Source organism: Cnephaeus nilssonii (genome assembly GCF_951640355.1).
Source record: "Cnephaeus nilssonii genome assembly, chromosome: 15".
NCBI lineage: Eukaryota > Metazoa > Chordata > Mammalia > Chiroptera > Vespertilionidae > Cnephaeus > Cnephaeus nilssonii.
The window spans coordinates 70,222,174-70,235,311 of record NC_137086.1 but is presented as its reverse complement, the minus strand read 5'-3'; positions in this window follow the sequence as shown (position 1 = coordinate 70,235,311).

Here is a 13,138-nt window from a genome sequence, read left to right as displayed (position 1 = left end):
ATTAAATCTATCTGATCCAGTGTGTGCTTTAGAGTCACTGTTACCTTGTTAATTTTTTTGTCTGGAAGTTCTATCCAGTTAAGTCAGTGGAGTGTTAAAGTCCCCTATTATGACAGTATTGTCAATATCTCCCTTAAAGTCCTCCAGAGGTTGTTTTTTTTTTTTTTAATCTTTAGGTGTTCCTGTGTTGGGTGCATATATGTTTATGAGGGTTATATCCTCTTGTTAAATCAATCCCTTTAGTATTATATCATGCCATGCCAGCACAGTCAAGGATTCTGTGAGCCTGAGAAGGGGCAGTGAAGGATTAAAGAAGACAGACAAAGAGAATACAGCTGGGGCTCGGTAGATCTCTCATGCCTGGATGAGGACACAGAAAGATCCAGCCAGCAAGCTGAGGCTTTATTTTATAGTCAGAGAAGAACAAGGTAGTGGTCAACATGGTTACAATGTTCTTGTGAGTTTCTCTTGTTTTGGCAACACTTGCTGCACCTCCCATGACCCATTAGCTACTTAGGAAGGAATTAGGGAGGGCTACACGGTCAGGCTTAATTATGCTAGGAGAGCTCTTCCCTCCAGGCTGGGACTTGTTTGTGGCCCTGCCACAGGTCAATCCAAGGCTCAATCGTATAGCCACTCCCTATATCTCCCCCTTCTTTTGTTTTTAAGCTATTATAAAATTAAAACTTAAACATCAAGAACAAAGCTCTGACTACTAAAACAATAACAAAACAATGCCAATGCAAAAACCAAATTAAATAACAAAACAATGCCAATGCAACACAGCAATAAGAGAGAAATCAAACTACAGACATGTTAACGTTTTCAGCTATAAAATGAAAGTTTCTTTTGCTGCTGGTGTATAGTTACTCAGAGTCCTCAGACTTGGCTGAGCAAGACTTTACAGAAGACTGGCAGCTAACCAATGCTGGCATAGCCAGAAACATGGTTGAGGGAGTAGCTTCCACTTCCTGCTTTTCTGCCATCTGCTGGGCCTCAGTTGTTAGCTTCTTCAGCTGACCCCATGTTGGCACCTCGGTCCCTTAGCCTTCGTTTTCTTCTTCCGCTCTGCTGTCATCGGGGCAACTCTCAGTCTTTTGAACGAAGGGACAAGGAGCTTCTCTGGGTCCATTGTGGTGACGTATGTAACTCTCTGGCACCCAACTGGCTGTGCTGCTCCTTCTGGAAAGATATAAAACACAACCTCTTCCCACATCATTACTGGATCTGGTAAAACTCTTGTCTGGTTTGTGCATCCTTCTACCAGGCTAACTCAGCGGAGGCTACTGCACTGGAGGTCCGATGCCTTTCAGCCATTGTACAACTCTCTGCATCGTAATTCAAAGAATTTAACACAGAACATCCTTCTCCCCTCATTTTCTTTGTTTTTACAATTGCTTTTCAAGAGTAGGATTGGCTCTTTCCGCTATTGCCTGACCTTGAATTTGTGCTATTTTTGTTTCTGCTAAGACCTGAATTATAGTATTAATTGTTTGTGCCATTACTTTAGTTTCTCCAGTATAGTCCTGATCTATCACCCCAGGCAGAACTTGAAACCCTTTCAATGTTAAACTGCCCCTCCCTAATATTAGTCCCATCATGCCCGCAGGAAGGGGACCATGCACTCCCGTGGCAATGGCCTGAGGCCCCATCTCCGGGGTTAGTACATATCGGGAGGTGGGACTGAGGTCCAATCCTGTGCTTCCCGGGGTGGCACGGTAGAGGTTTCGAACGGTTGGTTTTGGGATCAAGCCGGCTGGAAAGGCTGCAGTAGGGTCAAGGATAAGGCCCCTACTGTTTGGTGGGGCCAGGGCTGGCCCTGTCTGAAGTTTCCCTGCCTAGGGGGCATTGGATTATCATCATCAGTCTTGGAGCAGCATTCATTTGCCCAATTCTTTCCTCTCCTGCATCTTGGACATAGTCCAGGCTGCTTGTCCCCACTCCCCATAGCCTTTTGACTTCCTTTTCTAGCATTACAGTCTTTAGCAAAATGCCCTGGTTTACCACAGTTAAAACATCCTCCTTTCTTTTTCTGCTGACCATCGAGTAACATCTCCTTTAATGCGGCAGCTAATACCACTCCCTGGACGTAGGTTGGTCCAATGTCAGCACAAACACGAATAAAATACTTTCATAATAAGTAGTCTCCAGGTGAGAGACAAGCCTTTGTGACAATATTAAGCCTCTGTTAACCTTCCACTATCTGTCTTAGTTCCCCTGCCACAGTCATCCATTCCCTTTTGGGAGTGGGCTCTAGGCATCCCCGAATCAGGGACCACAGACTTAAAGTAGAGGTAAGAATTTTCCCTGGACCTTCAGCTATATAAATCCAACAAATTGAGAAGCTGTTGATACCTCACAGAACAGCCCCGTGCTTGGAGCATAGCTTTACATATAAGTTCTTTTCCTTTGATCCCGAATTTCCTATGTTTTACGCCTAGCTATTACTAAACTGCGCTCCTTACCTTCCTTTTTGCTTTCTGCACATGCTTCACTGGAATGTCCTTTCACCTTGCAATTGTAGTTCCCCCGTACTCATGCCCCACGTTGGGTGCCACATGTGCCTTGCAAGCACAGCCAAGGGTTTGGTGAGCCTGAGAAGGGGTGGTGAAGGATTAAAGAAGACAGACAAAGAGAATACAGCTGGGGCTCGGTAGATCTCTCATGCCTGGATGAGGACACAGAAAGATCCAGCCAGCAAGCTGAGGCTTTATTTTATAGTCAGAGAAGAACAAGGTAGTGGTCAACATGGTTACAATGTTCTTGTGAGTTTCTCTTATTTTGGCAATACTTGCTGCACCTCCCACGGCCCATTAGCTACTTAGGAAGGAGTTAGGGAGGGCTACAAGGTCAGGCTTAATTATGCTAGGAGAGCTCTTCCCTCCAGGCTGGGACTTGTTTGTGGCCCTGCCACAGGTCAATCTGAAGCTTAACACTATAGTTGCTCCTTATATTATGTAGTGATCTTTGTTGTCTCTTGTGATGGCCTTCATTTTGAAGTCTGTTTTTTTGGATATTGAGTATTGCTACTCCAGCCTTTTTTTCTTTTGCATTTGCATGAAAAAAATTTTCTAACCCTTCACTCTCATCCTCTGTGAGTTTTTTGTTCTTAGGTGGGTCTTTTGTAGACAGCATATAGTTTTTGTATCCATTCAGCTATGCTATGCCTCGTGATTGTGCATTTAATCCATTATAATTAAGGTTATTATTGATAGGTACTTATTTATTGCAATTTTAATTCTGCATGTCTCACTTTCTCAATTTCTTCTTCTCATTGCAGCATTTCTTGCAGTGCTGGCTTGGTGGTGATAAACTCCTTTAGCCTTTTTTTCTTTTCTTTTTTTTGTCTGTTAGGGACGTTTTCTGCCATTATTTCTTCAAACATATTATCTATCCCTTGTTCTCTTTCTTCCCCTTCTGGCACACATACTATGCAAATATTGTTTCATGTTGTTCCAGAGCTCCCTTAAGCTGTCCTAATTTTTGTTTTTTTCTTTTTGGTTCTCTGATTTTTTTTCCCTACCCTTTCTTCTAATTCACTGATCTTATCCTCAGCTTCCCCTAATCTGTTTACTCTTTTGAATGTGTTTTTTATTAGTGCTATGTCATTCTTTATTTCTGACTGTTCTTTTCATAGTTGCTATATCCTTTCTCATTTTGTTGAGCACTTTTACCACTATTATTGTAAACTCTATCCTATATAATAAAAGGCTAATATGCAAATAGACCGAATGGTGGAACAACCGAAGAACCAAATAACTGGTCCCTATGACGTGTGCTGACCACCAGGAGGCATGCGTGGAACATAGCGGCATCAGCAGCAGGTGGTAGAGCACGGAACATGGCGGGCATTGGCCGCGGTGGGATGGTAAAGTAGGTGAGCGGGGGCACAGACCAAGGCAGAGTGCCATTTGCTGTCATCAGGGCAAGCCTCTGGTGGTTACTAAAAATTATTTGCTCCCTCACACCACGGTCCTGCCCAGTGCTCGCACCTGCTACTGGCGCCAGCCCTGCTCGCACTCTCTGCTGGCGCCAGCCCCAATTGCTCTGTGCCATCAGCAGATGTGAGCGGGGCTGGCACTGTCAATGCGTGAGTGAGGCAGTGGCAGGAGCAGGGCTGCTGGCAGACAGTGGACAGGGGCTGCGGTGGGAGGAGCCAGGCTGGGGGCAGAGGATGGGTCGAGACCCACCCCTGTGCCCACAGCAGCCTCACAGCCCACAGTTCCTTTCAAGGTGCATGAATTCATGCACTGGGCTCCTAGTATCAGATAAATTTCTTATCTCCATTTCATTTGTCTGTAAAAGAATAAAAAGAATTCAAAGCTAAGACTCAAATACAAGCAAAAAGTTGTTTAGAAAGTCAAAGGGGTAGAAGACGTGATCTGTGAAAGAGGCGAACCAGCTGCCTGTGTGGGTCCAGGAAACAAGTTACAGAGGCCAAAGGCCCCAGCAGCTTCAGAGAATGTGCCTTGGGAGAGGGGTGGGGAAAGGCGAGAGATGGCCTCGCCTCATTATTTTTAGTGAGTAAAAATTTTAGCATTGTATCAGTTTTAATTTTTATTTATTTTTAATTTCTTTATTAAGGTGTTACATGTGTCTTTATTCTCCCATCACACCCCCCCATCCCTCCCACTCATGCCCTCACCCCCCTGTAGTCTGTGTCCTTTGGTTGATCTCTTCCCCTTACCCCCACCCTCCTCTCCCTTCCCTCTGAGGTTTGATGGTCTGATCGATGTTTCTCTGTCTCTGGATCTGTTTTTGTTCATCAGTTTATGTTGTTCATTATATTCCATAAATGAGTGAGATCATGTGATATTTATCTTTCTCTGACTGGCTTATTTCACTTAGCATAATGCTCTCCAGTTCCATCCATGCTGTTGCAAATGGTAAGAATTCCTTCTTTTTTAGCGCAGCATAGTATTCCCTCATGTAGATGTACCACAGTTTTGTAATCCACTCATCTGCTGATGGGCACCTAGGCTGTTTCCAAATCTTAGCTCTGGTGAATTGTGCTGCTATGAACATAGGGGTGCATATATCCTTTCTAATCTGTTTCTAGTTTCTTGGGATATATTCCTAGAAGTGGGATCACTGGGTCAAATGGAAGTTCCATTTTTAGTTTTTTGAGGAAGTTTTAATTTTTAATGTGATAAATCTTGATAGATACAAGCCTATAAACAAGCACTCTTTGGGGCTCTCAATGAGAACTGCTCGTCTGTGGAAGGAAAAGCTGGCAGGGCGAGGACAATGAGGCGGATCTGGGAGACAGAGAGCTGCGTGGGCTGCCAGCCCAGGGCCTGGATGGCGTGATCTTAGATACCAGAGAGCCGGAATGTTGTGGCCGGACCCTGTTTACCGTTCTCTGAAGTTGGTACACGTATACCTTGTTTCATTGTGCTTTGCTTCATCGATGTGTTTTTTTTACACATTGACCACAGGACCCTCTGCGACTTGCTTTACTGTGGTCTGAAAACCAAACCCGCAGTGTCTCTGAGGTGCCTGTCCAGGCCAGTCACTTACACACGAGGAAACTGAGACTCAGACCTCAGCTCACAAAGTTGGCCGGTGAGTGGGACTCGGACCCAGCCAGCTGCCTTCGGTCCCATGTTCGTAACTGTGACATCATGCTGCTCTGGACACAAGTAGTTTCCTTGTCTTTCCTAATGAACGGAGATGGTTCATGGAAGTCCTGCCTATTTATTGCCCTGCAAATACCAAAGTGCCTGCACCACAGCTCATACTGAACTGGTTGGGTCGAATGAATTCCAGCACAATGAAATGAAGACAGGGCAAAGACGGCAAGCTATCTTCAACAGAGAAATGGAAACTATCACCACTTAGTTCTTTGTGTACCCTTTTGAGCTTATAAGGTGCTATACACACACACACACACACACACACACACATATGGGTGTTTTCCATTTCGTTACTGCTGTTAACAAAGTAAAGCACGCTCCCATTCTCTTCAGCAGGAGTGAAAGGGGTGTTCAAAGTATATTCATGGTTTTGGTCTTTTTCATTGGAAGGCTTTTAAAATGCTTAAAATTAATTTCAGTTAAGTGTCATGTTGAAGTAATTTAAAGTCTAAAATAAAAGTTGTTTGAAGGTGAACAATAAAGCCAGTTTTATGCTTAAAAATCCACAAAGATAGATTAATTCTATTAAAAAACACAATTCTTTTTCCTTTTTCTCAAGATAGGTGAGGGAGCTTTCCTGTGGATATTGCTGTTACCCAGAAAAGGAAACAGGGTTACCGGGGTCAGCAACTCACAAACGGGGAAACTCGGCTCCGCTTCAGTAGCCTGAAGGCTTCTCAGGGCAGGGACCAGGCCTCCTCCATGCTGTGCCCAGCGGGTGCACCAGGGCATGCCCTTGTCTGCAGGCGATACTGATGCACCCACGTCGCAGGCCAGGTGACCCTGCCTGAGCCTGTGCCCACTTCCCTGCTCACTCCTCCTGACAGGGCTGTCAGGTCATCTGAATGCCCTCACTTGAGAAGCCCCAAATGAGAGATGACTACATGCAGAATAGAGAGGGAATTGTGGGAGAATCAGAGATGCGAAGAGCTTTCTGATATTCACATACTCACAGGCGGTGACTATGCATCTCTGGGCAGAAAACCAAGTGTTTCCACCGAAGCCGCCTCCTTCCTCTTTTCTGCCTCTCCGTTTGTCTGAGTCACCTGAGAGGGACAGGAGGCAAACCAGCCTCGGGAGCGGCTGGCACCTGGCAGGCGGAGCGGCTTTGCCTGTGTTGAAGAGCTCCCCTGTACTCAGCTGGCTATTAACGAGAAGAGACACTGCAGGCATGACCTCTGGGCAGCTCCCCGCTCCCCAGGGTGTGGCACAACAAAGGGAAATACGCCCAGGAAAGTGGGTGACATAGGGAAGGAGCTGGCTGTCAATCACACCTGGAACACAGGACATTGGCCAGAATGGGCGTGGCCACTGCAAGGGCAGAAGAGCTGGGACATTTGCGCCCCTCCACAAAGAAGACGGCTCTCTGTGCTCTTACTGCTCCTGGGGCTCCCCAGCACCGCCCAGGTGGCCCGTGGCCATGTGGACCCGTCACAATGGACTCATGGACTGCAGCCAGCCTGGCGCCCCACCACAGAATGGGAACGCGCACCGTCCTTGCTTCTCGCTGTCCTGAAACTCCAGCTGCATCTTCTATGACTGGACTAAGGGAGATGGAACTTTAGAAACCCAGGGATGTAATTCCACGCAAATAAAAAGCATTCCTTCTCCCATTGAGTCTTCCCACCTCTCTGCCCCCCGGCAACCCTGATCTCTGGAAAAACCATGGATCTATTTTTTATTTCTAAGATGTTGCTATTTTCAAAAGGTTATAAAAATGGAACGTAAGTGACTTTTTTGTATTTTTTGTTTTCACCAAGCACAGTTCCCTTGAGATCCACCCAAGTTGATCCATCTAATAGTTCATTCGTTTTCAATTGCTGAGCAGTATCCCATGCATTGATTTGCCATATAATGTTAAATGGTTGGTAAGTAACATTTACAATGACTGCATATTCTTTTTAAAAAAAATATATTTTGCCCTAGCTGGTTTGGCTCAGTGGATAGAGCGTCGGCCTGTGGACCAGAGGGTCCCAGGTTCGATTCCAGTCAAGGGCACAAGCCCGGGGTTGCAGGCTCGATCCCCAGTAGTGGGTGTGCAGGAAGCAGCCAATCAATGATTCTCATCATTGATGTTTCTCTCTCTCTCTCTCCCTTCCTCTCTAAAATCAATAAAAATACATTAAAAAATATATATTTATTGATTTCAGAGAGGAAGGGAGAGGGAGAGACAGAAACATCAATGATGAGAGAATCACTGATTAGCTGCTTCCTGCACACCCACTACTGGGGATCGAGTCTGCAACCCAGGCACATGCCCTGACAGGGAATTGAACTGTGACCTCCCGGTTCATAGGTTGACACTCAACCACTGAACCACGCCAGCTGGGTGACTGCATAATATTCTTGCTGGCAGATATCCTGTAGCTATTCCCTTATTGTTGGACATTTAGGTGTTGCTGATGAACACATGTTACTGAATTTCTCATCCAAAAGAGGTTTCTTTTTTTTATTTTTTAAATATATTTTTATTGACTTCAAAGAGGGAGAGAGAGAGTAACATCAATGATGCGAATCATTGATTGGCTGCCTCCTGCACACCCCCTACTGGGGATCGAGCCTGCAACCCTGGGCATGTGCCCTTGACTGGAATCAAACCTGGGACCCTCTGGTTCGAAGGCTGATGCTCTATCCACTGAGCCAAAACAGCTAGGGCCAAAAGAGGTTTTCTAATTCTGATAGACTTTCACAGTGGAATTATTTAGAAAAAGTCTATTAATGGTTTTTAGAATCCACATTATTTTTCTAAAAGGTATCATCTCTGAACACATAATAATCCTATATAATAAAAGGCCAACATGCAAATTGTCCCCTCGACCAGGAGTTCGACCAGCAGGAAGCCCGACAACCGCCCATGTCCCCTCCCCATGGCCAGGCTGGCCGGACCCCAACCATGCACGAATTCATGCACCGGGCCTTTAATTTTATATATAAAATGTATATATAAAACACACACACACACACACACACACACACACACACACACACACACACACACAGAGTGGCCAGATTATTATGTGTTCAGAGATGTACACCCAAAATGTATACACTTTACACTTTAACACCTGATAGCTCAATTTTGAAAATGAAATGTATTTTAATAAACACTGCCTTTATAATTATTCAAAGTGTGTGTATATATATATTTTGGGACACCCTATGTAGTCCCACAAGCCATTTAGAGATTAAGATTAAAGGTTCTACTAAATTACAAAATTAATAAATGTGCAGCCCTGGCTGGTTTGGCTCAGTGGATAGAGTGTCAGTATGCAGGCTGAAAGGTCCTGGGTTCGATTCTGGTCAAGGGCACATGCCTGGATTGTGGGCTTGATCCCCAGTGGGGGGTGTGCAGGAGGCAGTCAATCAATGACTCATCATTGATGTTTCTCTCTCTTTCTCTGAAATCAATGAAAATATCTGTAATAATAAAAGGGTAATAAGCTAATTAGACCAGACGTCCTTCCCGACGAAGCCGGGGCCAGAGGGAAGCCCAGGTCCCAGGTGCCTGCCAGCAGCTGGAGGGAAGCAAGCCCGGGTCCTGGGTGTTAGAGGGAAGCCAGTGCCGGCAGCTGGGGAAAGGAAGGCCTACTCTTGCACGAATTTCATGCAGCAGGCCTCTAGTATAAAAATAAAAAGATAAATGTGCAACTTGATTTCTGAAAAAGCCAACTCCGTATTCACAGGAGAAGTTAATGAGCCTGTGAGGTCAGAGTCGTGTTTGGTAAGTGTGATCAAAATTATCTTGTTCTTGTGCTGCCCACCATGGCCAACATGACTGGAGCCAAGTGTGACACCACGTGTTGCAGCGGCAGCCAGGACACCTGTGCATGCTTGCTTTATTTGTTAACCCTCACCCGAGGATATTTCCCCACTGAGTTTCAGAGAGAGTGGAAGGGAGGTGGAGAGACAGAGAGAGAGAGACACATCGATGTGAGAGACACATCGATTGGTTACTTCCTGCACATGCCCCAACCAGAGCTGGGAATCGAGCCTGCAACCGAGGTACGTGCCCTTTTCCGGAATCAAACCCTGGACCCTCCAGCCCATGGCCGGACACTGTCTCCACTGAGTCACACCAGCTAGGGCTGTGCATGCTTTAATCTGGGCCTTCCTTGGATTGCTGTCGACCATCTCAGAAGGCTGCCCTGGAAGAAAAGAAGGAAAGTGTGAGCATCACACGTTCAGATCTGAGTAGACAAGTGATTGACACGAATGTGCATACCACGGATGTGCTGAGCCACAGAAGTCCCCACAGCGGGGAGCTCCATCTTGAGGACTGACCAACAGTTTAAATTAAATCAGCTGATTTGCAGCAGCATCATTAGATCCTAAACAGCTAACCGCACGAGGAAAAACTGAATCCCCAAGGGGGCTCATCCACAGAGTACCAAGATCTCTGAAATACTGACATTCCTTCTAGTATTAACAATTGAAAATTTTAGGCCAAAGATGCTACTGTCATCATGTGTTCAGTGTCATAAGCAACCCAAACCTTATCACAGGACACATGGGTAGCTCTAGTCCAGGGAACTGCAACAGGGTCTCCCCCACGTGCCTGGAGCCAGCTGGGGAAAACTGACCAACTCTACAGAAACCACATTCCAGAGCTCGACCCGAGAGAACCTTGTAAGCTCAAGTCAGGGCTGCCAGCCAGCAGAGTAGAGAGGACCAAAGGACTGTTTGCCAAGGAAACAAGAAAGCAGATATTCTGATTACTGGAGTGATGACTACTTATGGGACTGAAAATTAGAGCCATCCTTCAGAATGAGCATTACTGTGGTCGCTTATCTGCACCCGGGAAACCTTCCTTCACTGATGTACTGTTCTCCTTCCCGGTCTCGTAAGTGACCCTGGCCTTCTCCTCCTCATCTCCTACTTGAAACATCATTTGGGTTTCTGCCCGAACCAGTGCTTCCCAAATAGCTCTGCTTCTGATCTCAAATAAATGCTGCTGCCTCTCTTTGCCTTCTACTTTTAGGTTATTAAAATAAGGGCAGAGATGGGGGGGGGGGGGGTGAACCACCAAGACATATGTTCATGAGAGCTTAGGGCTTCTACTGGGTTGAACAGCATCTCCCCAAAATTCATGTCCACTTGGAACTTCAGAATGTGACCTTATTTGGAAATGGGGTCTTTTCAGGTGTAATTAGTTAAGATGAGGTCACACCGGATTAGAGTGGGCCCCAAATCCACTGACTGGTGTCCTCATGGCAAGGCCCTGGAAGAAAGCTCTGTGATGCAGAGACAGGGACTGGAACGTGCAGCTGTGAGCCTTGGGCCAGCAGAGTGGCTGCCTCCAGCAGAGGCCGGGGACCAGCGGCACTCTCTCAGGGCTGCAGAGGGGCACGGCTTCCTGCCACCTTCACTGAGACCACTGGCTCCCAGACCATGAGAGAACACATTTCTGTTGGGTTAAGACACCCAGTTTGCTGGTTTGATTAGGGAACACACAGGAAGCTCTGGATAGCTTAAGTTTGAAAATGCTTCTACAGAAAAAGAAGTATTGTTTATTAAAAAACAAAATTCACCTGAGTAAATTTGAAGGTCTAATTGGCTTTCTTAAGTGATTACTGAATTGGGCAGCATCCCATGTAGCAGACAGAAGGGAATTCTCAGGGGCCATACAAAATGGAAGGTTTTTACAGGAAGCAAAGTGGGGCAAGGCAACTATTAATAAAAGAAAATAAAAGTTTATTTTGGGGCAGGACATAATTTTTTGGGGCAGGAATGGGAAAGGTGTATATTATGCAGATTGCCTCTTCTTTTCATGGGGGATGGAGGATTGAGTGACACATTACCTTACTGGTGCTTGACCAGAAAATTCCAACTGGTTAATTAAAATTACTGGGAGAGGTTGAAATAACAATTACGTCAGGTATTAAATCTAGGTTTGGTATCATGGGCTTTTAGCATGAGTGACACTATTTTGGGACTGTAGTTTTTAATAAGTTCTTTTGGGGGGTAACACAATGTACAAATACTTTGTAATATCTTAAACAAACAGTAACACCATGCAAGCTCAGGAATGTGATCTGAAAACATTAGTTGATAAGACCCCTGACACCTTTCCTCCAAAGACAGGTGAGCTTGCCTGAAACAATCTTTTTTTTCTTTTACTACTAACTTTTTTGTCCCATTGAGTTTCCTAGAAAAACCTTCCGTTTTTACAGGCCCTTGGAGCAACCTCTCTTCTTGTTTACTAGAGGCCCAGTGCATGGATCTGGGACCCTTTGGGGGATGTTGGACTGCCGGTTTTGGCCCAATCCCCTCTGAAGAACCCCACCAGTGCAAGAATCCGTGCACCGGGCCTCTAGAATGCATATAAGATCTTTGGTTAATCTCTTCCTGCCCTTCCATCTCCCCCCTGCCCCCGAGATTCATCAGTCTGTTCCATGTTTCCATGCCTGTGCTTTGAGCGTCTGCCCCCGGTGGTCAGTGCATGTCATAGCTACTGGTTGAATGGTTGCTTAGACTTATATATATATACTAGAGGCCCGGTGCACGAAATTCGTGCACGGAGGGGGGTTGCCCCTCAGCCCAGCCTGTACCCTCTCCAATCGGACATCCCTCTCACAATCCAGGACTCCTGGCTCCCAACTGCTTGCCTGCCTGCATTCCTGATTGCCCCTAACCGCTTCTGCCTGCCAGCCTGATCACCCCCTAACCACTCCGCTGCCAGCCTGTTTGCCCCCAACTTCCCTCCTCTGCCGGCCTGGTCATCCCTAACTGCCCTCTCCTGCAGGGTTGATCACCTCCAACTGCCCTCCCTTGCAAGCCTGGTCCCTCTCAACTGCCCTCCCTTGCAGGCCTGGTCCTTCTCAACTGCCCTCCCTTGCAAGCTGGGTGCCTCCCAATTGCCCTCTCCTGCTGGCCATCTTGTGGTGGCCATCTTGTGTCCACATGGGGGCAGGATCTTTGACCACATGGGGGCAGCTATATTGTGTGTTGCAGTGATGAGCAATCTGCATATTACTCTTTTATTAGATAGGATAGAGGCCTGGTACAGGGGTGGGGGCCAGCTGGTTTGCCCTGAAGGGCATCCCGGATCAGGTGGGGGTTCCCTTGGGGTGTGGGGCGGCCTGAGTGAGGGGCCTGTGGTGGTTTGCAGGCTGGCCACGCCCCCCGGCAACCCAAGCAGAGGCCCTGGTATCTGGAATTTATTTTCCTTATACAATTGAAACTTTGTAGCCTGGAGCGGAGCCAAGCCTGGGGTTCCCTCCGAGGCCGGCAGCCATTTCTGTTGGGGTTATAATTGAAACTTTGTTGCCTTAAGCGGGTGAGCCCAGCCAGGGTGTGCAGAAAGCTTTGCTTCCCCTGTTGCCGGCGGCAACCCTGGCCTGCTCTCTCAAGCTCCATTCTGCCACCATTTGTTTGAATTTGTTTACCTTCTATAATTGAAACTTTGTAGCTTGAGTGGAGGCTTAGGCCTGGCAAGAGCAGGCGGAAAGCTTGGCTTCCTCTGTTACCTAGGAAACCTTGCTCTCTGTGGCTGTAGCCATCTT